We start from the raw sequence: 27,509 nt of genomic DNA on the forward strand, positions 1-27,509 counted from the left end.
AATTGAGTTCCTTTGTAGCCAAGTTTACATTCCGTGTATTAGTGATATCTTATGATGTTTCTTTTTCTGTGTGACTTATTTCACTTAGAATCATCGTACCTGAATCCACTCATTATAATGGTACGGGCCTGATGACATAGATTTCATTGCTGAGTGATATTGCATTGTACGTAAGTACCACAACTTCTTTATCCAATTTTCGCTTTCTGCGATATTGAACTTGTACTGTAAACGAGGTTCTTGTAAACAGAGCCATCCCAAACTTTGGGGTGGCTGTGTCTTTTTGATTTTAATTTCCCTAAGCTATAGGACCATAAGTGGAAGTGCCCTAGGCTCTGTTGCTTTGTTTTTTAGATGTTTCAGGAAACACCATACACTTCTCCAGAGTGGCTGTTGGCAATTTACATCCCGCCCATCAGCATAACAAGGTTCCCAGTTCTCATGACCTGTCCTGCCTCTGGATTTTACACTTTTTTCAGATGGCCCTTTTGACCGGGGGGCAGTGAGACTTCATTGTAGTGCAGATTTCCATTGCAAGCTTGCTTCGTTGGCCAAAAAGGGCGTATGCGTTTTTTCCTGAATATATTCAGGAGAAACCGCATACGCCCTTTTTGCCCAAGTGCATGATTGTGGACGTTCTGCCTCTTTTCCTATGCTTTACATGCAATTCCAGTCTACCTCCTGAAATCGGTTTCCTGCAATTCTGCCCCGCTTTCAAGTCCTCTTGGCAGCCTTACTTCAATATATTTTTGGACGATAGCTGTCATTTATAACTCTGCAGGTTTGTGAATTACAGCGCTCCTGAGCTCCTTTCTTCAACTCGCTTTCTTGTGAGCTGGCCGCAACACCGCAGGATTGCTTCAGGCCCTAGTGTGGTTCCGGCATCGCACGCTGAGCCTTTGGTTAATTCCTCTTCCTGGTGGGAAATGAGAGTTAAATTTGCCAGTCCAGACACCTCCAGCTAGTCTCTCATTGGTTCTCCCTATTCCAGTTCATTTTCCACAGAAATTGCAAACTGGGCCAAACAGGAGGTTAAAGGCACTGACTCTCCAAGTGGGGAGAGTGTTAGTAAAGCGTCTGGAATGTTGCACCCGAGTACCAGGGGACGAAAACTGAGACACATTTGAACACGTTTCCCGATCACACGGTGGATCATACTCTGGGTTCCACATGCATGTTTTAGCTGAAGGAAGAATCCCTTAAACTTGGAGAGTTGAGACCCATGGAATGGGTATCATGCAATATGACTTCAAAGGGTCTTCATTTGCTCACCGATACTCACCAATCCTATCACTGCTGCGTTTATGCCGCTGTACACACGCTTGATTCTCTTTCGGAGACATAGAAATCCATAGGTTTTCAGATTATTACTAGTCAGGTATATTCATAGCCGTTTAATATGGGCTGTTGAGTCCACTTCGTTTAGCAAGGAGTAGGTCTTGTCTATTACATATTTGGCTTATGGAACGGTATCTGTGCTAATTTCAATCTCTGGTTTTATGCAGCACCCCAACTCACCTTTCCCCTTAAGCAAGCATAAGTTGGTTTTCTACATTTGAGACCCTGTTCTGTTTTGTAATTCAGTTCCTGTGTAGCCTAGTTTACATTCCGTGTAGTAGTGATATCTTATGATGTTTCTTTTTCTGTGTGACTTATTTCACTTAGAATCATTGTACCTGAATCCACTCATTATGCTGCTACGGGCCTGATGACATAGATTTCATTGCTGAGTGATATTGCATTGTACGTAAGTACCACAACTTGTTTATCCATTTTTCGCTTTCTGCGATATTGTACTTGTACCATAAACGAGGTTCTTGTAAACAGAACCGTCCCAAACTTTGGGGTGGCTGTGTCTTTTTTATTTTAATTTCCCTAAGCTATAGGACCATAAGTGGAAGTGCCCTAGGCTCTGTTGCTTTGTTTTTTTTTTTTTAACATCTTTATTGGGGTATAATTACTTTACAATGGTGTGTTAGTTTCTGCTTTATAACAAAGTGAATCAGTTATACATATACATATGTTCCCATATCTCCTCCCTCTTGCGTCTCCCTCCCTCCCACCCTCCCTATCCCACCCCTCCAGGCTGTCACAAAGCACCGAGCCAATATCCCTGTGCCATGCGGCTGCTTCCCACTAACTATCTACCTTACTACGTTTGTTAGTGTGTATATGTCCATGACTCTCTCTCGCCCCGTCACAGCTCACCCTTCCCCCTCCCCATAACCTCAAGTCCCTTCTCTAGGAGGTCTGCGTCTTTATTCCTGCCTTACCACTAGGTTCTTCATGACATTTTTTTTTCTTAAATTCCATATATATGTGTTAGCATACTGTATTTGTCTTTTTCTTTCTGACTTACTTCACTGTGTATGACAGACTCTAGGTCTATCCACCTCATTACAAATAGCTCAATTTCATTTCTTTTATGGCTGAGTAATATTCCATTGTATATATGTGCCACATCTTCTTTATCCATTCATCCGGTGATGGGCACTTAGGTTGTTTCCATCTCCGGGCTATTGTAAATAGAGCTGCGATGAACATTTTGGTACCTGACTCTTTTTGAATTTCGGTTTTCTCTGGGTATATGCCCAGTAGTGGGATTGCTGGGTCATATGGTAGTTCTATTTGTAGTTTTTTAAGGAACCTCCATACTGTTCTCCATAGTGGCTGAACCAATTCACATTCCCACCAGCAGTGCAAGAGGGTTCCCTTTTCTCCACACCCTCTCCAGCATTTATTGTTTCTAGATTTTTTGATGATGGCCATTCTGACTGGTGTGAGATGATATCTCATTGTAGTTTTGATTTGCATTTCTCTAATGATAAATGATGTTGAGCATTCTTTCATGTGTTTGTTGGCAGTCTGTATATCTTCCTTGGAGAAATGTCTATTTAGGTCTTCTGCCCATTTTTGGATTGGGTTGTTTGCTTTTTTGTTGTTGAGCTGCATGAGCTGCTTGTAAATTTTGGAGATTAATCCTTTGTCGGTTGCTTCATTTGCAAATATTTTCTCCCATTCTGAGGGTTGTCTTTTGGTCTTGTTTATGGTTTCCTTTGCTGTGCGAAAGCTTTGAAGTTTCATTAGGTCCCATTTGTTTATTTCTGTTTTTATTTCCATTACTCTAGGGGTGGGTCAGAAAGAATCTTGCTGTGATTTATGTCATAGAGTGTTCTGCCTATGTTTTCCTCTAATAGTTTGATAGTTTCTGGCCTTATATTTAGGTCTTTAATCCATTTTGAGCTTATTTTTGTGTATGGTGTTAGGGAGTGATCTAATCTCATACTTTTACATGTACCTGTCCAGTTTTCCCAGCACCACTTATTGAAGAGGCTGTCCTTTCTCCACTGTACATTCCTGCCACCTTTATCAAAGATAAGGTGTCCATATGTGCATGGGTTTATCTCTGGGCTTTCTATCCTGTTCCATTGATCTATCTTTCTGTTTTTGTGCCAGTACCATACCGTCTTGATAACTGTAGCTTTGTAGTATAGTCTGAAGTCAGGGAGCCTGATTCCTCCAGTTCCTTTTTTCGTTCTCAAGATTGCTTTGGCTATTCGGGGTCTTTTGTGTTTCCATACAAATTGCGAAATTTTTTGTTCTAGTTCTGTGAAAAATGCCAGTGGTAGTTTGATAGGGATTGCATTGAATCTATAGATTGCTTTGGGTAGTAGAGTCATTTTCACAATGTTGATTCTTCCAATCCAAGAACATGGTATATGTCTCCATCTATTTGTATCATCTTTAATTTCTTTCATCAGTGTCTTATAGTTTTCTGCATACAGGTCTTTTGTCTCCTTAGGTAGGTTTATTCCTAGATATTTTATTCATTTTGTTGCAATGGTAAATGGGAGTGTTTTCTTGATTTCACTTTCAGATTTTTCATCATTAGTATATAGGAATGCCAGAGATTTCTGTGCATTAATTTTGTATCCTGCCACTTTACCAAATTCATTGATTAGCTCTAGTAGTTTTCTGGTAGCATCTTTAGGATTCTCTATGTATAGGATCATGTCATCTGCAAACAGTGACAGCTTTACTTCTTCTTTTCCGATTTGGATTCCTTTTATTTCCTTCTCTTCTCTGATTGCTGTGGCTAAAACTTCCAAAACTATGTTGAATAAGAGTGGTGAGAGTGGGCACCCTTGTCTTGTTCCTGATCTTAGTGGAAATGCTTTCAGTTTTTCACCACTGAGGATGATGTTTGCTGTGGGCTTGTCGTATATGGCCTTTATTATGTTGAGGAAAGTTCCCTCTATGCCTACTTTCTCCAGGGTTTTTATCATAAATGGGTGTTGAATTTTGTCAAAAGCTTTCTCTGCATCTATTGAGATGATCATATGGTTTTTCTCCTTCAATTTGTTAATATGGTTTATCACATTGATAGATTTGCGTATATTGAAGAATCCTTGCATTCCTGGAATAAACCCCACTTGATCATGGTGTATGATCCTTTTAATGTGCTGTTGGATTCTGTTTGCTAGTATTTTGTTGAGGATTTTTGCATCTATGTTCATCAGTGATATTGGTCTGTAGTTTTCTTTCTTTGTGACATCCTTGCCTGGTTTTGGTATCAAGGTGATGGTGGCCTCGTAGAATGAGTTTGGGAGTGTTCCTCCCTCTGCTATATTTTGGAAGAGTTTGAGAAGGATAGGTGTTAGCTCTTCTCTAAATGTTTGATAGAATTTGCCTGTGAAGCCATCTGGTCCTGGGCTTTTCTTTGTTGGAAGATTTTTAATCACAGTTTCAATTTCAGTGCTTGTGATTGGTCTGTTCATATTTTCTATTTCTTCCTGATTCAGTCTTGGCAGGTTGTGCATTTCTAAGAATTTGTCCATTTCTTCCAGATTGTCCATTTTATTGGCATAGAGTTGCTTGTAGTAATCTCTCATGATCTCTTTTATTTCTGCAGTGTCAGTTGTTACCTCTCCTTTTTCATTTCTAATTCTATTGATTTGAGTCTTCTCCCTTTTTTTCTTGATGAGTCTGGCTAGTGGTTTATCAATTTTGTTTATCTTCTCAAAGAACCAGCTTTTAGTTTTATTGATCTTTGCTATTGTTTCCTTCATTGCTTTTTCATTTATTTCTGATCTGATTTTTATGATTTCTTTCCTTCTGCTAGCTTTGGGGTTTTTTTGTTCTTCTTTCTCTAATTGCTTGAGGTGCAAGGTTAGGTTGTTTATTCTAGATGTTTCCTGCTTCTTAAGGTGGGCTTGTATTGCTATAAACTTCCCCCTTAGAACTGCTTTTGCTGCATCCCACAGGTTTTGGGTCGTTGTGTCTCCATTGTCATTTGTTTCTAGGTATTTTTTGATTTCCTCTTTGATTTCTTCAGTGATCATTTCATTATTAAGTAGTGTATTGTTTAGCCTCCATGTGTTTGTATTTTTTACAGATCTTTTCCTGTAATTGATATCTAGTCTCATGGCGTTGTGGTCAGAAAAGATACTTGATACAATTTCAATTTTCTTAAATTTGCCAAGGCTTGATTTGTGACCCAAGATATGATGTATCCTGGAGAATGTTCCATGAGCACTTGAGAAAAATGTGTATTCTGTTGTTTTTGGATGGAGTGTCCTATAAATATCAATTAAGTCCATCTTGTTTAATGTATCATTTAAAGCTTGTGTTTCCTTATTTATTTTCATTTTGGGTGATCTGTCCATGGGTGAAAGTGGGGTGTTTAAGTCCCCTACTATGAATGTGTTACTGTCGATTTCCCCTTTTATGGCTGTTAGTATTTGCCTTATGTATTGAGGTGCTCCTATGTTGGGTGCATAAATATTTACAATTGTTATATCTTCTTCTTGGATCGATCCCTTGATCATTATGTAGTGTCCTTCTTTGTCTCTTTTAATAGTCCTTATTTTAAAGTCTATTTTGTCTGATATGAGAATTGCTACTCCAGCTTTCTTTTGGTTTCCATTTGCATGGAATATCTTTTTCCATCCCCTTACTTTCAGTCTGTATGTGTCTCTAGGTCTGAAGTGGGTCTCTTGTAGACAGCATATGTAAGGGTCTTATTTTTGTATCCATTCAGCTAATCTGTGTCTTTTGGTGGGAGCATTTAGTCCATTTACATTTAAGGTAATTATCGATATGTATGTTCCTATTCCTATTTTCTATATTGTTTTGGGTTCGTTATTATAGGTCTTTCCCTTCTCTTGTGTTTCTTGCCTAGAGAAGATCCTTTAGCATTTGTTGTAAAGCTGGTTTGGTGGTGCTGAACTCTCTCAGCTTTTGCTTGTCTGTAAAGGTTTTAATTTCTCCATCAAATCTGAATGAGATCCTTGCTGGGTAGAGTAGTCTTGGCTGCAGGTTTTTCTCCTTCATCACTTTCAGTATGTCCTGCCACTCCCTTCTGGCTTGTAGGGTTTCTGCTGAGAGATCAGCTGTTAACCTTATGGGGATTCCCTTATGTGTTATTTGTTGTTTTTCCCTTGCTGCTTTTAATATGCTTTCTTTGTATTTAATTTTTGACAGTTTGATTAATATGTGTCTTGGCGTATTTCTCCTTGTATTTATCCTGTATGGGACTCTCTGTGCTTCCTGGACTTGATTAACTATTTCCTTTCCCATATTAGGGAAGTTTTCAACTATAATCTCTTCAAATATTTTCTCAGTCCCTTTCTTTTTCTCTTCTTCTTCTGGAACCCCTATAATTCGAATGTTGGTGCGTTTAATGTTGTCCCAGAGGTCTCTGAGACTGTCCTCAGTTCTTTTCATTCTTTTTTCTTTATTCTGCTCTGCAGTAGTTATTTCCACTATTTTATCTTCCAGGTCACTTATCCGTTCTTCTGCCTCAGTTATTCTGCTATTGATCCCATCTAGAGTATTTTTAATTTCATTTATTGTGTTGTTCATCATTGCTTGTTTCATCTTTAGTTCTTCTAGGTCCTTGTTAACTGATTCTTGCATTTTGTCCATTCTATTGTCCATTCTATCTCCAAGATTTCGGATCAACCTTACTATCATTATTCTGAATTCTTTTTCAGGTAGACTGCCTATTTCCTCTTCATTTGTTAGGTCTGGTGCATTTTTATCTTGCTCCTTTATCTGCTGTGTGTTTTTCTGTTTTCTCATTTTGCTTATCTTACTGTGTTTGGGGTCTCCTTTTTGCAGGCTGCAGGTTCGTAGTTCCTCCTGTTTTTGATGTCTGTCTCCAGTGGCTAAGGTTGGTTCAGTGGGTTGTGTAGGCTTCCTGGTGGAGGGGACTAGTGCCTGTGTTGTGGTGGATGAGGCTGGATCTTGTCTCTCTAGTGGGCAGGTTCATGTCTGGTGGTGTGTTTTGGGGTGTCTGTGGCCTTATTATGATTTTAGGCAGCCTCTCTGCTAATGGGTGGGGTTGTGTTCCTGTCTTGCTAGTTGTTTGGCACAGGTTGTCCAGCACTGTGGCTTGCTGGTCGTTGAGTGAAGCTGGGTGCTGGTGTTAAGATGGAGGTCTCTGGGAGATTTTCGCCATTTGATATTATGTGGAGCTGGGAGGTCTCTTGTGGACCAGTGTCCTGAAGTTGGCTCTCCTACCTCAGAGGCAGAGCCCTGACTCCTGGCTGGAGCACCAAGAGCCTTTCATCCACACGGCTCAGAATAAAAGGGAGAAAAAGTAGAGGGAATTAGTAGAAGTATGAGGAAAGAAAGAAGGAAAGGAGGGAAGGAAGGAGGGAAGGAAGGAAGGAAGGAAGGAAGAAAGAAAGAAAGAAGCAAAGAAGGAAAGAAGGCAAGAAGGAACGAAAGGAGGGAGGGAGGGAGGAAGGAAGGAAGGAGGGAAAGAAGGAAAAACAGAAAGAAAGAAGATACAGTAAAAATAAAGTATAATAAAGTTATTGAATTAAAAAATTCTTAATTAGAAGAAAAAAAAAAAGGGACGGATAGAACCTTAGGACAACTGTTGGAAGCAAAGCTATACAGACAAAGTCTTACACAGAAGCGTACACATACACCCTCACAAAAAGAGGTAAAGGGGGAAAAATCATAAATCTTGCTGTCAGAGACCACCTCCTCAATTTGGGATGATTCGTTGTCTAAAGGAGGGAAGGAAGGAGGGAAGGAAGGAAGGAAGAAAGAAAGAAAGAAACAAAGAAGGAAAGAAGGCAAGAAGGAACGAAAGGAGGGAGGGAGGGAGGGAGGAAGGAAGGAAGGAGGGAAAGAAGGAAAAACAGAAAGAAAGAAGATACAGTAAAAATAAAATAAAGTATAATAAAGTTATTGAATTAAAAAATTCTTAATTAGAAAAAAAAAAAGGGACGGATAGAACCTTAGGACAAATGTTGGAAGCAAAGCTATACAGACAAAGTCTTACACAGAAGCGTACACATACACCCTCACAAAAAGAGGTAAAGGGGGAAAAATCATAAATCTTGCTGTCAGAGACCACCTCCTCAATTTGGGATGATTTGTTGTCTAAAGGAGGGAAGGAAGGAAGGAAAGAAAGAAAGAAAGAAAGGACGAAGGTAAAGTATAATAACGTTCTTAAAATTAAAATTGATTATTAAGAAAAAAATTTTAAGAAAAAACCATGGACGGATAGAACCCTAGGACAAATGGTGGAAGCAAGACTATACAGACAAGATCTCACACAGAAGCATACACATACACATTCACAAAAAGAGGAATAGGGAGAAAAATCATAGATCTTGCTCCCAAAGTCCACCTCCTTAATTTGGGATGATTGGCTGTCTATTCATGTATTCCACAGATGCAGGGTACATCAAGTTGATTGTGGAGCTTTAATCTGCTGCTTCTGAGGCTGCTGGGAGAGATTTCCCTTTCTCTTCTTTGTTCTCACAGCTCACAGGGGCTCAGCTTTGGATTTGGCCCTGCCTCTGCGTGTAGGTCGCTGGAGGGCGTCTGTTTTTTGCTCAGACAGGACGGGGTTAAAGGAGCCGCTGATTCGGGGGTTCTGGTGTGCTGAGGCCGGCGGGGAGGGAGGGGCACGGAATGCGGGGCGGGCCTGCGGTGGCAAAGTCCAGCGTGACCATGCACCAGCCCGAGGCCCGCCGTGCGCTCTCCCGGGGAAGTCGTCCCCGGATCCCGGGAACCCGGCAGTGGTGGGCTGCACAGGCTCCGCGGAAGAGGGGAGTGGAGAGCGACCTGCGCTCGCACACAGGCCCCTTGGTGGCGGCAGCAGCAGCCCCAACGTCTCCCGCCCGCCTCTGGGGTCCACGCCTCCAGCCGCAGCTTGCGCCCGTCTCTGGAGTCAGCGCCCTCAGCCGCGGCTCGCGCCCGTCTCTGGGGTCCGCGCTTTCAGCCGCGGCTCGTGCCCGTCTCTGGGGTCCGCGCTTTCAGCCGCGGCTTGCGCCCGTCTCTGGGGTCCGTGCTTTCAGCCGCAGCTCGCACCCATCTCTGGGGTCCGCGCTTTCAGCCGCGGCTCGCGCCCGTCTCTGGGGTTCGCGCTTTTAGCCGCGGCTCACGCCCGTCTCTGGAGTTCCTTTAAGCAGCGTTCTTAAACCCCTCTCCTCACGCACCAGGAAACAAAGAGGGAAGAAAAAGTCTCTTGCCTCTTCAGCAGGTGCAGGCTTTTACCCAGACTCCCTCCTGGCTAGCTGTGGTGCACTAACCCCTTCAGGCTATGTTCAAGCCGCCAACCCCAGTCCTCTCCCTGTGCTCCGTCCGAAACCGAAACCCGAGCCTCAGAGCCTCAGCTCGCAGCCCCGCCCGTCCCCGGCGGGTGAGCAGACAAGCCTCTCGGGCTGGTGAGTGCCAGTCGGCACCGATCCTCTGTGCGGGAATCTCCCCGCTTTGCCCTCCGCACACGTTGCTGTGCACTCCTCCGCGGCTTCGAAGCTCCCCCCTCCGCCTACTGCAGTCTCCGCCCGCGAAGGGGCTTCCTAGTGTGTGGAAACTTTTCCTCCTTTACAGCTCCCTCCCACTGGTGCAGGTGCCGTCCCTATTCTTTTGTCTCTGTTTATTCTTTTTTCCTTTTGCCCTACCGAGGTATGTGGGGAGTTTCTTGCCTTTTGGGAGGTCTGAGGTCTTCTGCCAGCCTTCAGTAGGTGTTCTGTAGGAGTTGATCCACGTGTAGATGTATTTCTGGTGTATCTGTGGAGAGGAAGGTGATCTGTTGCTTTGTTTTTTAGATGTTTCAGGAAACACCATACACTTCTCCAGAGTGGCTGTTGGCAATTTACATCCCACCCATCAGCATAACAAGGCTCCCAGTTCTCCATGGCCTGCCCTGTCTTTCTGGATTTTACACTTTTTTCAGATGGCCCTTTTGACCGGGGGGCAGTGAGACTTCATTGTAGTGCAGATTTCCTTTGCGAGCTTGCTTGGTTGGCCAAAATGTGCATATGCGTTTTTTCCTGAACACATTCAGGAAAAAACGCATACGCCCTTTTTGGCCAAGTGCATCATTGTGGACGTTCTGCCTCTTTTCCTATGCTTTACATGCAATTCCAGTCTACCTCCTGAAAGCAGTTTCCTGCAATTCTGCCCCGCTTTCAAGTCCTCTTGGCAGCCTTACTTCAATATATTTTTGGACGATAGCTGTCATGTATAACTCTGCATGTTTATGAATTACAGTGCCCCTGAGCTCCTTTCTTCAACTCGCTTTCTTGTGAGCTGGCCGCAACACCGCAGGATTGCTTCAGGCCCTAGTTTGTTTCCGGCACGGCACGCTGAGCCTTTGTTTAATTCCTCTTCCTGGTGAGAAATGAGAGTTAAATTTGCCCTCCAGACACCTCCAGGTAGTCTCTCATTGGTTCTCCCTATTCCTGTTCATTTTCCGCAGAAACTGCAAACTGAGCCAAACAGGAGGTTAAAGGCACTGACTCTCCAAGTGGGGAGAGTTTTAGTAAAGTGTCTGGAATGTTGCACCCGAGTACCAGGGGCCAAAAACTGAGACATATTCGAACACATTTCCCGATCACATGGTGGATCATATTCTGGGTTCCACATGCATGATTTAGCTGAAGGAAGAATCCCTTAAACCTGGAGAGTTGAGACCCATGGAATGGGTACCATGCAATATGACTTCAAAGGGTCTGCATTTGCTCACGGAACCTCACCAATCCTATCACTGCTGCGTTTATGATGCTGCACACACGCTTGATTCTCTTTCAGAGACATATAAATCCATAGGTTTTAACACTCTTACTAGACAGGTATATTCTTAGGCGTTTAATATGGGGTGTTGAGTCCATTTCGTTGAGCAAGGAGTAGCTCTTGTCTATTACATATTTGGCTTATGGAATGGTATCTGTGCTAATTTCAATCTCTGGTTTTATGCAGCACCCCAACTCACCTTTCCCCTTAAGCAAGTATAAGTTGGTTTTCTACATTTGAGACCCTGTTCTGTTTTGTAATTCAGTTCCTGTGTAGCCAAGTTTAGATTCCGTGTATTAGTGATATCTTATAATGTTTCTTTTTCTCTGTGACTTATTTCACTTAGAATCATCGTACCTGAATCCACTCATTATGCTGCTACGGCCCTGATGACATAGATTTCATTGGTGAGTGATACTGAATTGTATGTAAGTACCACAACTTCTTTATCCATTTTTCGCTTTGTGCCGTATTGAACTTGTACCGTAAACGAGGTTATTGTAAACAGAGCCGGCCCAAACTTTGGGGTGGCTGTGTCTTTTTTATTTTAATTTCCCTGAGCTATAGGACCATAAGTGGAAATGCCCTAGGCTCTGTTGTTTTGTTTTTTAGATGTTTCAGGAAACACCATACACTTCTCCAGAGTGGCTGTTGGCAATGTACATCCCGCCCATCAGCATAACAAGGCTCCCAGTTCTACATGGCCTGACCTGGTTTTCTAGATTTTACACTTTTTTCAGATGGCCCTTTTGACCGGGGGGCAGTGAGACTTTATTGATGTGCAGATTTCCTTTGCAAGCTTGCTTGGTTGGCCAAAAAGGGCGTATGCGTTTTTTCCTGAATATACTCAGGAAAAAACGTATACGCCCTTTTTGGCCAAGTGCATCATTGTGGACTTTCTGCCTCTTTTCCTATGCTTTACATGCAATTCCAGTCTATCTCCTGAAATCGGTTTCCTACAATTATGCCCCGCTTTCAAGTCCTCTTGGCAGCCTTACTATAATATATTTTTGGACGATACCTGTCATTTATAACTGTGCAGGTTTGTGAATTACAGTGCCCCTGAGCTCCTTCCTTCAGCTCGCTTTCTTGTGAGCCGGCCGCAACACCGCAGGATTGCTTCAGGCCCTAGTGTGCTTCTGGCATAACACGCAGAGCCTTTAGTTAATTCCTCTTCCTGGTGGGAAATGAGAGTTAAATTTGCCCGTCCAGACACCTCCAGCTAGTCTCTCATGGGTTCTCCCTATTCCTGTTCAACTTCCACAGAAATTGCAACCTGGGCCAAACAGGAGATTAAAGACACTGACTCTCCAAGTGGGGAGAGTGTTAGTAAAGCATCTGGAATGTTGCACCCGAGTACCAGGGGACGAAAACTGAGACACATTTGAACACGTTTCCCCATCACACAGTGGATCATACTCTGGGTTCCACATGCATGTTTTAGCTGAAGGAAGAATCCCTTAAACCTGGAGAGTTGAGACCCATGGAATGGGTACCGTGCAATATGACTTCAAAGGGTCTGCAGTTGCTCACTGAACCTCACCAATCCTATCACTGCTGCGTTTATGCCGCTGTACACATGCTTGATTCTCTTTCGGAGACATATAAATCCATAGGTTTTAAGATTCTTACTAGTCAGGTATATTCTTAGGCGTTTAATATGTCGTCTTGAGTCCACCTTGTTGAACAAGGAGTAGCTCTTGTCTATTACATGTTTGGCTTATGGAACGGTATCTGTGCTAATTTCAATTTCTGGTTTTATGCAGCACCCCAACTCACCTTTCCCCTTAAGCAAGCATAAGTTGGTTTTCTACATTTGAGACCCTGTTCTGGTTTGTAATTCAGTTCCTGTGTAGCCAAGTTTACATTCCATGTAGAAGTGATATCTTATGATGTTTCTTTTTCTGTGTGACTTATTTCACTTAGAATCATCGTACCTGAATCCACTCATTATGCCTCTACGGGACTGATGACATCGATTTCATTGCTGAGTGATATTGCATTGTACGTAAGTACCACAACTTCTTTATCCATTTTTCACTTTCTCTGATATTGAACTTGTACGGTAACCGAGGTTCTTGTAAAAAGAGCCGTCCCAGAATATGGGGTGGCTGTGTCTTTTTGAATTTAATTTCCCTAAGCTATAGGACCATAATTGGAAGTGCCCTAGGCTCTGTTGCTTTGTTTTTTAGATGTTTTAGAAAACACCATACACTTCTCCAGAGTGGCTGTTGGCAATTTACATCCCGCGCATCAGCATAACAAGGCTACCAGTTCTCCATGGCCTGTCCTGCCTTTCTGGATTTTACACTTTTTTCAGATGGCCCTTATGACCGGGGGGCAATGAGACTTCATTGTAGTGCAGATTTCCTTTGCAAGCTTGCTTGGTTGGCCAAAAAGGGCGTATGCGTTTTTTCCTGAATATATTCAGGAAAAAACGCATACGCCCTTTTTGGCCAAGTGCATCATTGTGGTCGTTCTGCCTCTTTTCCTATGCTTTACATGCAATTCCTGTCTACCTCCTGAAATCGGTTTCCTGTAATTCTGCCCCGCTTTCAAGTCGTCTTGGCAGCCTTACTTCAATATATTTTTGGACGATAGCTGTCATTTATAACTCTGCAGGTTTGTGAATTACACTGCCCCTGAGCTCCTTTCTTCAACACGCTTTCTCGTGAGCTAGCCACAACACTGCAGGATTGCTTCAGGCCCTAGTGTGGTTCTGGCATGGCACGCTGAACCTTTGGTTAATTCCTCTTCCTGGTGGGAAATGAGAGGTAAATTTGCCCGTCCAGACACGTCCACCTAGTCTCTCATTCGTTCTCCCTATTCATGTTCATTTTCCGCAGAAAATGCAAACTGGGCCAAACAGGAGGTTAAAGGAACTGACTCTCCAAGTAGAGAGAGTGTTAGTAAAGCCTCTGGAATGTTGCACCCGAGTACTAGAGGACGAAAACTGAGACACATTTGAACACGTTTCCCGATCACACGGTGGATCATACTCTGGGTTCCACATGCATGTTTTAGCTGAAGGAAGAATCCCTTAAACCTGGAGAGTTGAGACCCATGGAATGGGTACCATGCAATATGACTTCAAAGGGTCTGCATTTGCTCACCGATCCTCACCAATACTATCACTGCTGTATTTATGCCGCTGTACACACGCTTGATTCTCTTTCGGAGACATATAAATCCATAGGTTTTAAGATTCTTACTAGTCAGGTATATTCTCAGGCGTTTAATATGGGATGTTGAGTCCACTTCGTTGAGCAAGGAGTAGCTCTTGTCTATTACATATTTGGCTTATGGAACGGTATCTGTGCTAATTTCAATCTCTGGTTTTATGCAGCACCCCAACTCACCTTTCCCCTTAAGCAAGCATAAGTTGGTTTTCTACATTTGAGACCCTCTTCTGGTTTGTAATTCAGTTCCTGTGTAGCCTAGTTTACATTCCGTGTATTAGTAATATCTTATGATGTTTCTTTTTCTCTGTGACTTATTTCACTTAGAATCATCGTATCTGAATCCACTCATTATGCTGCTACGGGCCTGATGACATAGATATCCTTGCTGAGTGATATTGCATTGTACGTAAGTACCACAAGTTCTTTATCCATTTTTCGCTTTCTGTGATATTGAACTTGTACCGTTATCGAGGTTCTTGTAAACAGAGCTGTCCCAAACTTTGGGGTGTCTGTGTCTTTTTGATTTTAATTTCCCTAAGCTATAGGACCATAAGTGGAAGTGCCCTAGGCTCTGTTGCTTTGTTTTGTAGATGTTTCAGGAAACACCATACACTTCTCCAGAGTGGCTGTTGGCAATTTACATCCCGCCCATCAGCATAACAAGGATCCCAGTTCTCCATGGCCTGTCCTGCCTTTCTGGATTTTACACTTTTTTCAGATGGCCCTTTCGACCGGGGGGCAGTGAGACTTCATTGTAGTGCAGATTTCCTTTGCAAGCTTGCTTGGTTGGCCAAAAAGGGCATATGCGTTTTTTCCTGAATATATTCAGAAAAAAACGCATACGCTCTTTTTGGCCAAGGGCATCATTATGGACGTTCTGCCTCTTTTCCTATGCTTTACAGACAATTCCAGTCTACCTCCTAAAATCGGTCTCCTGCAATTCTGCCCCGCTTTCAAGTCCTTTAGGCAGCCTTACTTCAATATATTTTTGGATGATAGCTGTCATTTATAACTCTGCAGGTTTGTGAATTACAGTGCCCCTGAGCTCCTTTCTTCAACTCGCTTTCTTGTGAGCTGGCCGCAACACCGCAGGATTGCTTCAGGCCCTAGTGTGGTTCCGGCACGGCACGATGAACCTTTGGTTAATTCCTCTTCCTGGTGGGAAATGAGAGTTAAATTTGCCCGTCCAGACACCTCCAGCTAGTCTCTCATGGGTTCTCCCTATTCCTGTTCATGTTCTGCAGAAATTGCAAACTGGGCGAAATAGGAGGTTAAAGGCACTGACTCTCCAAGTGGGGAGAGTGTTAGTAAAGCGTCTGATATGTTGCGCCCGTGTACCAGGGGACGTAAACTGAGACACATTTGAACACATTTCCCGAACACACGGTGGATCATACTCTGGGTTCCACATGCATGTTTTAGCTGAAGGAAGAATACCTTAAACCTGGAGAGTTAACACCCTTTGAATGGGTACCATGCAATATGACTTTAAAGGGTCTGCAGTTGCTCACTGAACCTCACCAATCCTATCACTGCTGCGTTTATGCTGCTGTACACACGCTTGATTCTCTTTGGGAGACATATAAATCCATAGGTTTTAAGATTCTTACTAGTCAGGTATATTCTTAGACGTTTAATATGGGGTGTTGAGTCCACTTCGTTCAGCAAGGAGTAGTTCTCGTCTATTACATATTTGGCTTATGGAACGGTATCTGTGCTAATTTCAATCTCTGGTTTTATGCAGCACCCCAACTCACCCTTCCCCTTAAGCAAGCATAAGTTGGTTTTCTGCATTTGAGACCCTGTTCTGTTTTGTAATTCAGTTCCTGTGTAGCCAAGTTTACATTCCGTGTAGTAGTGATATCTTATGAGGTTTCTTTTTCTGTGTGACTTATTTCACTTAGAATCATCGTACCTGAATCCACTCATTATGCTGCTACGGGCCTGATGACACAGATTTCATTGCTGAGTGATATTACATTGTACGTAAGTACCACAATGTCTTTATCCATTTTTCACTTTCTGTGATATTGAACTTGTACCGTAAACGAGGTTCTTGTAAACAGAGCCGGCCCAAACTTTGGGGTGGCTGTGTCTTTTTGATTTTAATTTCCCTAAGCTATAGGACCATAAGTGGAAGTGCCCTAGGCTCTGTTGCTTTGTTTCTTAGATGTTTCAGGAAACACCATACACTTCTCCAGAGTGGCTGTTGGCAATTTACATCCCGCCCATCAGCATAACAAGGCTCCCAGTTCTCCATGGCCTGTCCTGCCTTTCTGGATTGTACACTTTTTTCAGATGGCCCTTTTGACCGGGGGGCAGTGAGACTTCATTGTGGTGCAGATTTCCTTTGCAAGCTTGCTTGGTTGGCCAAAAAGGCGTATGCGTTTTTTCCTGAGGAAAAAACGCATACGCCCTTTTTGGCCAAGTGCATCATTGTGGACGTTCTGCCTCTTTTCCTATGCTTTACATGCAATTCCAGTCTACCTCCTGAAATCGATTTCCCGCAATTCTGCCCCGCTTTCAAGTCCTCTTGGCAGCCTTACTTCAATATATTTTTGGATGATAGCTGTCATTTATAATGTTGCAGGTTTGTGAATGACAGTGCCCCTGATCTCCTTTCTTTAACTCGCTTTCTTGTGAGCTGGTGCAACACCACAGGATTGCTTCAGGCCCTAGTGTGTTTCTGGCATGGCACGCTGAGCCTTTGGTTAATTCCTCTTCCTGGTGGGAAATGAGAGTTAAATTTGCCCGTCCAGACACCTCCAGCTAGTCTCTCATTGGTTCTCCCTATTCCTGTTCATTTTCCGCAGAAATTGCAAACTGGACCAAACAAGAGGTTAAAGGCACTGACTCTCCATCAGGGAGAGTGTTAGTAAAGTGTCTGGAATGTTGCACCCAAGTACCAGGGGACGAAAACTGAGACACATTTGAACACGTTTCCCGATCACATGGTGGATCATACTCTGGGTTCCACATGCATGTTTTAGCTGAAGGAAGAATCCCTTAAACCTGGAGAGTTGACACCCATGGAATCGGTTCCATGCAATATGACTTCAAAGGGTCTGCATTTGCTCACTGAACCTCACCAATCCTATCACTGCTGCGTTTATGCTGCTGTACACACGCTTGATTTTCTTTCGGAGACATATCAATCCATAGGTTGTAAGATTCTTACTAGTCAGGTATATTCTTAGGCGTTTAATATGGGGTGTTGATTCCACTTCGTTGAGCATGGAGTAGCTCTTGTCTATTACATATTTGGCTTATGGAACGGTATCTGTGCTAATTTCAATCTCTGGTTTTATGCAGCACCCCAACTCACCTTTCCCCTTAAGCAAGCATAAGTTTTTTTTGTATATTTGAGACCCTGTTCTGTTTTGTAATTCAGTTCCTGTGTAGCCAAGTTTATATTCCGTGTAGTAGTGATATCTTATGATGTTTCTTTTTCTGTGTGACTTATTTCACTTAGAATCATCGTACCTGAATCCACTCATTATGATGCTACGTGCCTGATGACATAGATTTCATTGCTGAGTGATATTGCATTGCACGTAACTACCATAACTTCTTTATCCATTTTTCGCTTTCTGTGATATTGAATTTGTACCGTAAACGAGGCTCTTGTAAACAGAGCAGTCCCAAACTTTGGGGTGGCTCTCTCTTTTTGATTTTAATTTCCCTAAGCTATAGGACCATAAGTGGATGTGCCATAGCCTCTGTTGCTTTGTTTTTAGATGTTTCAGGAAACACCATACACTTCTCCAGAGTGGCTGTTGGCAAATTACATCCCGCCCATCAGCATAACAAGGCTCCCAGTTCTCCATGGCCTGTCCTGCCTTTCTGGATATTACACTTTTTTTCAGATGGACCTTTTTACCAGGGGGAAGTGAGACTTCATTGTAGTGCAGATTTCCTTTGCAAGCTTGCTCTTTGGCCAAAAAGGGCGTAGGCGTTTTTTCCAGAATATATTCAGGAATAAACGCATACGCCCTTTTTGGCCAAGTGCATCATTGTGGAAGTTCTGCCTCTTTTCCTATGCTTTACATGCAATTCCAGTCTACCTCCTGAAATCGGTTTCCTGCAATTCTGCCCCGCTTTCAAGTCCTCTTGGCAGCCTTACTTCAATATATTTTTGGATGATAGCTGTCATTTATAACTCTGCAGGTTTGTGAATGACAGTGCCCCTGAGCTCCTTTCCTCAACTCACTTTCTTGTGAGCTGGCCGCAACACCGCAGGATTGCTTCAGGCCCTAGTGTGGTTCCGGCACGGCACGCTGAGCCTTTGGTTAATTCCTCTTCCTGGTGGGAAATGAGAGTTAAATTTGCCCATCCAGACACCTCCAGATAGTCTCACATTTGTTCTCACTATTCCTGTTCATTTTCCGCAGAAATTGCAAACTGGGCCAAACAGGAGGCTAAAGGCACTGACTCTCCAAGTGGGGAGAGTGTTAGTAAAGCGTCTGGAATGTTGCACCCGAGTACCAGGGGACAAAAACTGATACACATTTGAACACGTTTCCCGATCACACGGTGGATCATACTCTGGGTTCCACATGCATGTTTTAGCTGAAGGAAGAATCCCTTAAACCTGGAGAGTGGAGACCCATGGAATGGGTACCATGCAATATGACTTCAAAGGGTCTGCATTTGCTCACCGAACCTCACCAATCCTATCACTGCTGCGTTTATGCCGCTGTACACACGCTTGATTCTCTTTCGGAGACACATAAATCCATAGGTTTTAAGATACTTACTAGTCAGTATATTCTTAGGCGTTTAATATGGTGTGTTGAGTCCACTTCGTTGAGCAAGGAGTAGCTCTTGTCTATTACATATTTGGCTTATGGAACGGTATCTGTGCTAATTTCAATCTCTGTTTTTTTGCAGCACCCCAACTCACCTTTCCCCTTAAGCAAGCATACGTTGGTTTTCTACATTTGAGACCCTGTTCTGTTTTGTAATTCAGTTCCTGTGTAGCCAAGTTTACATTCCGTGTATTAGTGATATCTTATGATGTTTCTTTTTCTGTGTGACTTATTTCACTTAGAATCATCGTACCTGAATCCACTCATTATGCTGCTATGGGCCTGATGACATAGATTTCATTGCTGAGTGATATTGCATTGTACATAAGTACCACAACATCTTTATCCAATTTTCGCTTTCTGCGATATTGAACTTGTACTGTAAACGAGGTTCTTGTAAACAGAGCCGTCCCAAACTCTGGGGTGGCTGTGTCTTTTTGATTTAAATTTCCCTAAGCTATAGACCATAAGTGGAAGTGCCCTAGGCTCTGTTGCTTTGTTTTTCAAATGTTTCAGGAAACACCATACACTTCTCCAGAGTGGCTGTTGGCAATTTACATCCCGCCCATCAGCATAACAAGGATCCCTGTTCTCATGGCCTGTCCTGACTTTCTGGATTTTACACTTTTTTCAGATGGCCCTTTTGACCGGGGGGCAGTGGGACTTCATTGTAGTGCAGACTTCCTTTGCAAGCTTGCTTGGTTGGACAAAAAGTGCGTATGCATTTTTTATTGAATATATTCAGGAAAAAACGCATATGCCCTTTTTGGCCAAGTGCATCATTGTGGAAGTTCTGCCTCTTTTCCTATGCTTTACATGCAATTCCAGTCTACCTCCTGAAATCGGTTTCCTGCAATTCTGCCCCTATTTCAACTCCTCTTGGCAGCCTTACTTCAATATATTTTTGGACGATAGCTGTCATTTATAACTCTGCAGGTTTGTGAATTACAGTGCCCCTGAGCTCCTTTCTTCAACTCGCTTTCTTGTGAGCTGGCTGCAACACCGCAGGATTGCTTCCGGCCCTAGTGTGGTTCTGGTATGGCACTCTGAGCCTTTGGTTAATTCCTCTTCCTGGTGGGAAATGAGAGTTAAATTTGCCTGTCCAGACACCTCCACCTTGTCTCTCATGGGTTCTCCCTATTCCTGTTCATTTTCCGCAGAAATTGCAAACTGGGCCAAACAGGAGGTTAAAGACACTGACTCTCCAAGTGGGGAGAGATTTAGTAAAGCGTCTGGAATGTTGCACCTGAGTACCAGGGGATGAAAACTGTGACAAATTTGAACACGTTTCCCGATCACACGGAGGATCATAGTCTACGTTCCACATGCATGTTTTAGATGAAGGAAGAATACGTAAACCTGGAGAGTTGAGACCCATAGAATGGGTACCATGCAATATGACTTCTAAGGGTCTGCATTTGCTCACCGAACCTCACCAATCCTATCACTGCTTCATTTATGCTGCTGTACACACGCTTGATTCTCTTTCAGAGACATATAAATCCATAGGTTTTAAGATTCTTACTAGTCAGGTATATTCTTAGGCGTTTAATATGGGGTGTTGAGTCCACTTAGCTGAGCAAGGAGTAGGTCTTGTCTATTACATATTTGGCTTATGGAATGGTATCTGTGCTAATTTCAATCTCTGGTTTTATGCAGCACCCCAACTCACCTTTCCCCTTAAGCAAGCATACGTTGGTTTTCTACATTTGAGACCCTGTTCTGTTTTGTAATTCAGTTCCTGTGTAGCCAAGTTTACATTCCGTGTATTAGTGATATCTTATGATGTTTCTTTTTCTGTGTGACTTATTTCACTTAGAATCATCGTACCTGAATCCACTCATTATGATGGTACGGGCCTGATGACATAGATTTCATTGCTGAGTGATATTGCATTTTACGTAAGTACCACAACTTCTTTATCCAATTTTCGCTTTCTGCGATATTGAACTTGTACTGTAAATGAGGTTCTTGTAAACAGAGCCATCCCAAACTTTACGGTGGCTGTGTCTTTTTTATTTTAATTTCCCTAAACTATAGGACCATAAGTGGAAGTGCCCAAGGCTCTGTTGCTTTATTTTTTAGATGTTTCAGGAAACAGCATACACTTCTCCAGAGTGGCTGTTGGCAATTTACATTCCGCCCATCAGCATAACAAGGCTCCCAGTTCTCCGTGACCTGTCCTGCCTTTCTGGATTTTACACTTTTTTCAGATGGCCCTTTTGACCGGGGGGCAGTGAGACTTCATTGTAGTGCAGATTTCCTTTGCAAGCTTGCTTGGTTAGCCAAAAAGGGTGTATGGGTTTTTTCCTGAATATATTCAGGAAAAAACTCATACGTCATTTTTGGTCAAGTGCATCATTGTGGACGTTTTGCCTCTTTTCCTATGCTTTACATGCAATTCCAGTCTACCTCCTGAAATTGGTTTCCTGCAATTCTGCCCCGCTTTCAAGTCCTCTTGGCAGCCTTACTTCAATATATTTTTGGACGATAGCTGTCATTTATAAATCTGCAGGTTTCTGAATTACAGTGCCCCTGAGCTCCTTTCTTCAACTCGCTTTCTTGTGAGCTGGCCGCAACACCAGAGGATTGCTTCAGGCCCTAGTGTGGTTCCGGCATGGCACGCTGAGCCTTTGGTTAATTCTTCTTCTGGGAAATGAGAGTTACATTTGCCCATCCAGACACCTCCAGCTAGTCTCTCATTGGTTCTCCCTATTTCTGTTCATCTTCAATATAAATTGCAATCTGGGGCAAACAGGAGGTTAAAGGCACTGAGTCTCCAAGTGCGGAGAGTGTTACTAAAGCGTCTGGAATGTTGCACCCGAGTACCAGGGGACGAAAACTGAGACACATTTGAACACATTTCTCGATCACACGGTGGATCATACTCTGGGTTCCACATGCATGTTTTAGCTGAAGGAAGAATCCCTTAAACCTGGAGAGTTGAGACCCATGGAATGGGTACCATGCAATATGACTTCAAAGGGTCTGCATTTGCTCACCGAACCTAACCAATCCTATCACTGCTGCGTTTTTGCCTCTGTCCACACGCTTGATTCTCTTTCGGAGACATATAAATCCATAGGTTTTAAGATACTTACTAGTCAGTATATTCTTAGGCGTTTAATATGGTGTGTTGAGTCCACTTCGTTGAGCAAGGAGTAGCTCTTGTCTATTACATATTTGGCTTATGGAACGGTATCTGTGCTAATTTCAATCTCTGTTTTTTTGCAGCACCCCAACTCACCTTTCCCCTTAAGCAAGCATACGTTGGTTTTCTACATTTGAGACCCTGTTCTGTTTTGTAATTCAGTTCCTGTGTAGCCTAGTTTACATTCCGTGTATTAGTGATAACTTATGATGTTTCTTTTTCTCTGTGACTTATTTCACTTAGAATCATCGTACCTGAATCTACTCATTATGCTGCTACGGGCCTGATGACATAGATTTCATTCCTGAGTGATATTGCATTGTTCGTAAGTTCCACAACTTCTTTATCCATTTTTCGCTTTCTGCGATATTGTACTTGTACCATAAACGAGGTTCTTGTAAACAGAACCGTCCCAAACTTTGGGGTGGCTGTGTCTTTTTGATTTTAATTTCCCTAAGCTATAGGACCATAAGTGGAAGTGCCCTAGGCTCTGTTGCTTTGTTTTTTTTTTTTTAACATCTTTATTGGGGTATAATTACTTTACAATGGTGTGTTAGTTTCTGCTTTATAACAAAGTGAATCAGTTATACATATACATATGTTCCCATATCTCCTCCCTCTTGCGTCTCCCTCCCTCCCACCCTCCCTATCCCACCCCTTCAGGCTGTCACAAAGCACCGAGCCAATATCCCTGTGCCATGCGGCTGCTTCCCACTAGCTATCTACCTTACTACGTTTGTTAGTGTGTATATGTCCATGACTTTCTCTCGCCCCGTCACAGCTCACCCTTCCCCCTCCCCATAACCTCAAGTCCCTTCTCTAGGAGGTCTGCGTCTTTATTCCTGCCTTACCCCTAGGTTCTTCATGACATTTTTTTTTCTTAAATTCCATATATATGTGTTAGCATACTGTATTTGTCTTTTTCTTTCTGACTTACTTCACTGTGTATGACAGACTCTAGGTCTATCCACCTCATTACAAATAGCTCAATTTCATTTCTTTTTATGGCTGAGTAATATTCCATTGTATATATGTGCCACATCTTCTTTATCCATTCATCCGGTGATGGGCACTTAGGTTGTTTCCATCTCCGGGCTATTGTAAATAGAGCTGCGATGAACATTTTGGTACATGACTCTTTTTGAATTTCGGTTTTCTCAGGGTATATGCCCAGTAGTGGGATTGCTGGGTCATATGGTAGTTCTATTTGTAGTTTTTTTAAGGAACCTCCATACTGTTCTCCATAGTGGCTGAACCAATTCACATTCCCACCAGCAGTGCAAGAGGGTTCCCTTTTCTCCACACCCTCTCCAGCATTTATTGTTTCTAGATTTTTTGATGATGGCCATTCTGACTGGTGTGAGATGATATCTCATTGTAGTTTTGATTTGCATTTCTCTAATGATTAATGATGTTGAGCATTCTTTCATGTGTTTGTTGGCAGTCTGTATATCTTCCTTGGAGAAATGTCTATTTAGGTCTTCTGCCCATTTTTGGATTGGGTTGTTTGCTTTTTTGTTGTTGAGCTGCATGAGCTGCTTGTAAATTTTGGAGATTAATCCTTTGTCGGTTGCTTCATTTGCAAATATTTTCTCCCATTCTGAGGGTTGTCTTTTGGTCTTGTTTATGGTTTCCTTTGCTGTGCGAAAGCTTTGAAGTTTCATTAGGTCCCATTTGTTTATTTTTGTTTTTATTTCCATTACTCTAGGGGGTGGGTCAGAAAGAATCTTGCTGTGATTTATGTCATAGAGTGTTCTGCCTATGTTTTCCTCTAATAGTTTGATAGTTTCTGGCCTTATATTTAGGTCTTTAATCCATTTTGAGCTTATTTTTGTGTATGGTGTTAGGGAGTGTTCTAATTTCATTCTTTTACATGTACCTGTCCAGTTTTCCCAGCACCACTTATTGAAGAGGCTGTCCTTTCTCCACTGTACATTCCTGCCACCTTTATCAAAGATAAGGTGTCCATATGTGCATGGGTTTATCTCTGGGCTTTCTATCCTGTTCCATTGATCTATCTTTCTGTTTTTGTGCCAGTACCATACCGTCTTGATAACTGTAGCTTTGTAGTATAGTCTGAAGTCAGGGAGCCTGATTCCTCCAGTTCCTTTTTTTGTTCTCAAGATTGCTTTGGCTATTCGGGGTCTTTTGTGTTTCCATACAAATTGCGAAATTTTTTGTTCTAGTTCTGTGAAAAATGCCAGTGGTAGTTTGATAGGGATTGCATTGAATCTATAGATTGCTTTGGGTAGTAGAGTCATTTTCACAATGTTGATTCTTCCAATCCAAGAACATGGTATATGTCTCCATCTATTTGTATCATCTTTAATTTCTTTCATCAGTGTCTTATAGTTTTCTGCATACAGGTCTTTTGTCTCCTTAGGTAGGTTTATTCCTAGATATTTTATTCATTTTGTTGCAATGGTAAATGGGAGTGTTTTCTTGATTTCACTTTCAGATTTTTCATCATTAGTATATAGGAATGCCAGAGATTTCTGTGCATTAATTTTGTATCCTGCCACTTTACCAAATTCATTGATTAGCTCTAGTAGTTTTCTGGTAGCATCTTTAGGATTCTCTATGTATAGGATCATGTCATCTGCAAACAGTGACAGCTTTACTTCTTCTTTTCCGATTTGGATTCCTTTTATTTCCTTCTCTTCTCTGATTGCTGTGGCTAAAACTTCCAAAACTATGTTGAATAAGAGTGGTGAGAGTGGGCACCCTTGTTTTGTTCCTGATCTTAGTGGAAATGCTTTCAGTTTTTCACCATTGAGGATGATGTTTGCTGTGGGCTTGTCATATATGGCCTTTATTATGTTGAGGAAAGTTCCCTCTATGCCTACTTTCTGCAGGGTTTTTATCATAAATGGGTGTTGAATTTTGTCAAAAGCTTTCTCTGCATCTATTGAGATGATCATATGGTTTTTCTCCTTCGATTTGTTAATATGGTTTATCACATTGATAGATTTGCGTATATTGAAGAATCCTTGCATTCCTGGAATAAACCCCACTTGATCATGGTGTATGATCCTTTTAATGTGCTGTTGGATTCTGTTTGCTAGTATTTTGTTGAGGATTTTTGCATCTATGTTCATCAGTGATATTGGTCTGTAGTTTTCTTTCTTTGTGACATCCTTGCCTGGTTTTGGTATCAAGGTGATGGTGGCCTCGTAGAATGAGTTTGGGAGTGTTCCTCCCTCTGCTATATTTTGGAAGAGTTTGAGAAGGATAGGTGTTAGCTCTTCTCTAAATGTTTGATAGAATTCGCCTGTGAAGCCATCTGGTCCTGGGCTTTTCTTTGTTGGAAGATTTTTAATCACAGTTTCAATTTCAGTGCTTGTGATTGGTCTGTTCATATTTTCTATTTCTTCCTGATTCAGTCTTGGCAGGTTGTGCATTTCTAAGAATTTGTCCATTTCTTCCAGATTGTCCATTTTATTGGCATAGAGTTGCTTGTAGTAATCTCTCATGATCTCTTTTATTTCTGCAGTGTCAGTTGTTACCTCTCCTTTTTCATTTCTAATTCTATTGATTTGAGTCTTCTCCCTTTTTTTCTTGATGAGTCTGGCTAGTGGTTTATCTATTTTGTTTATCTTCTCAAAGAACCAGCTTTTAGTTTTATTGATCTTTGCTATTGTTTCCTTCATTGCTTTTTCATTTATTTCTGATCTGATTTTTATGATTTCTTTCCTTCTGCTAGCTTTGGGGTTTTTTTGTTCTTCTTTCTCTAATTGCTTGAGGTGCAAGGTTAGGTTGTTTATTCTAGATGTTTCCTGCTTCTTAAGGTGGGCTTGTATTGCTATAAACTTCCCCCTTAGAACTGCTTTTGCTGCATCCCACAGGTTTTGGGTCGTTGTGTCTCCATTGTCATTTGTTTCTAGGTATTTTTTGATTTCCTCTTTGATTTCTTCAGTGATCATTTCATTATTAAGTAGTGTATTGTTTAGCCTCCATGTGTTTGTATTTTTTACAGATCTTTTCCTGTAATTGATATCTAGTCTCATGGCGTTGTGGTCAGAAAAGATACTTGATACAATTTCAATTTTCTTAAATTTGCCAAGGCTTGATTTGTGACCCAAGATATGATCTATCCTGGAGAATGTTCCATGAGCACTTGAGAAAAATGTGTATTCTGTTGTTTTTGGATGGAGTGTCCTATAAATATCAATTAAGTCCATCTTGTTTAATGTATCATTTAAAGCTTGTGTTTCCTTATTGATTTTCATTTTGGATGATCTGTCCTTGGGTGAAAGTGGGGTGTTTAAGTCCCCTACTATGAATGTGTTACTGTCGATTTCCCCTTTTATGGCTGTTAGTATTTGCCTTATGTATTGAGGTGCTCCTATGTTGGGTGCATAAATATTTACAATTGTTATATCTTCTTCTTGGATCGATCCCTTGATCATTATGTAGTGTCCTTCTTTGTCTCTTTTAATAGTCCTTATTTTAAAGTCTATTTTGTCTGATATGAGAATTGCTACTCCAGCTTTCTTTTGGTTTCTATTTGCATGGAATATCTTTTTCCATCCCCTTACTTTTAGTCTGTATGTGTCTCTAGGTCTGAAGTGGGTCTCTTGTAGACAGCATATGTAAGGGTCTTGTTTTTGTATCCATTCAGCTAATCTGTGTCTTTTGGTGGGAGCATTTAGTCCATTTACATTTAAGGTAATTATCGATATGTATGTTCCTATTCCCATTTTCTATATTGTTTTGGGTTCGTTATTATAGGTCTTTTCCTTCTCTTGTGTTTCTTGCCTAGAGAAGATCCTTTAGCATTTGTTGTAAAGCTGGTTTGGTGGTGCTGAACTCTCTCAGCTTTTGCTTGTCTGTAAAGGTTTTAATTTCTCCATCAAATCTGAATGAGATCCTTGCTGGGTAGAGTAGTCTTGGTTGCAGGTTTTTCTCCTTCATCACTTTCAGTATGTCCTGCCACTCCCTTCTGGCTTGTAGGGTTTCTGCTGAGAGATCAGCTGTTAACCTTATGGGGATTCCCTTATGTGTTATTTGTTGTTTTTCCCTTGCTGCTTTTAATATGCTTTCTTTGTATTTAATTTTTGACAGTTTGATTAATATGTGTCTTGGCGTATTTCTCCTTGTATTTATCCTGTATGGGACTCTCTGTGCTTCCTGGACTTGATTAACTATTTCCTTTCCCATATTAGGGAAGTTTTCAACTATAATCTCTTCAAATATTTTCTCAGTCCCTTTCTTTTTCTCTTCTTCTTCTGGAACCCCTATAATTCGAATGTTGGTGCGTTTAATGTTGTCCCAGAGGTCTCTGAGACTGTCCTCAGTTCTTTTCATTCTTTTTTCTTTATTCTG

At 41.9% G+C, this 27,509-nt stretch overlaps 1 long non-coding RNA gene across 4 annotated transcripts in view; it reads left to right on the forward strand.

The window, feature by feature from the left end:
- The window catches only part of LOC125963354 (uncharacterized), a 278,782-nt gene that overhangs the window by 150,183 nt on the left and 101,090 nt on the right, over positions 1-27,509 (forward strand). Inside the window, exon 3 of one of the 4 annotated variants that reach the window (XR_007475209.1) lies at positions 19,276-19,313. The exons of the other annotated variants lie outside the window; for them this stretch is intronic. This is a non-coding gene — a long non-coding RNA (uncharacterized LOC125963354). Of the gene's footprint in view, positions 1-19,275; positions 19,314-27,509 lie in introns of those variants that run through there. 4 annotated transcript variants of the gene reach the window in all.

The sequence above is a fragment of the Orcinus orca genome, unplaced genomic scaffold (genome assembly GCF_937001465.1).
Source record: "Orcinus orca unplaced genomic scaffold, mOrcOrc1.1 scaffold_96, whole genome shotgun sequence".
NCBI lineage: Eukaryota > Metazoa > Chordata > Mammalia > Artiodactyla > Delphinidae > Orcinus > Orcinus orca.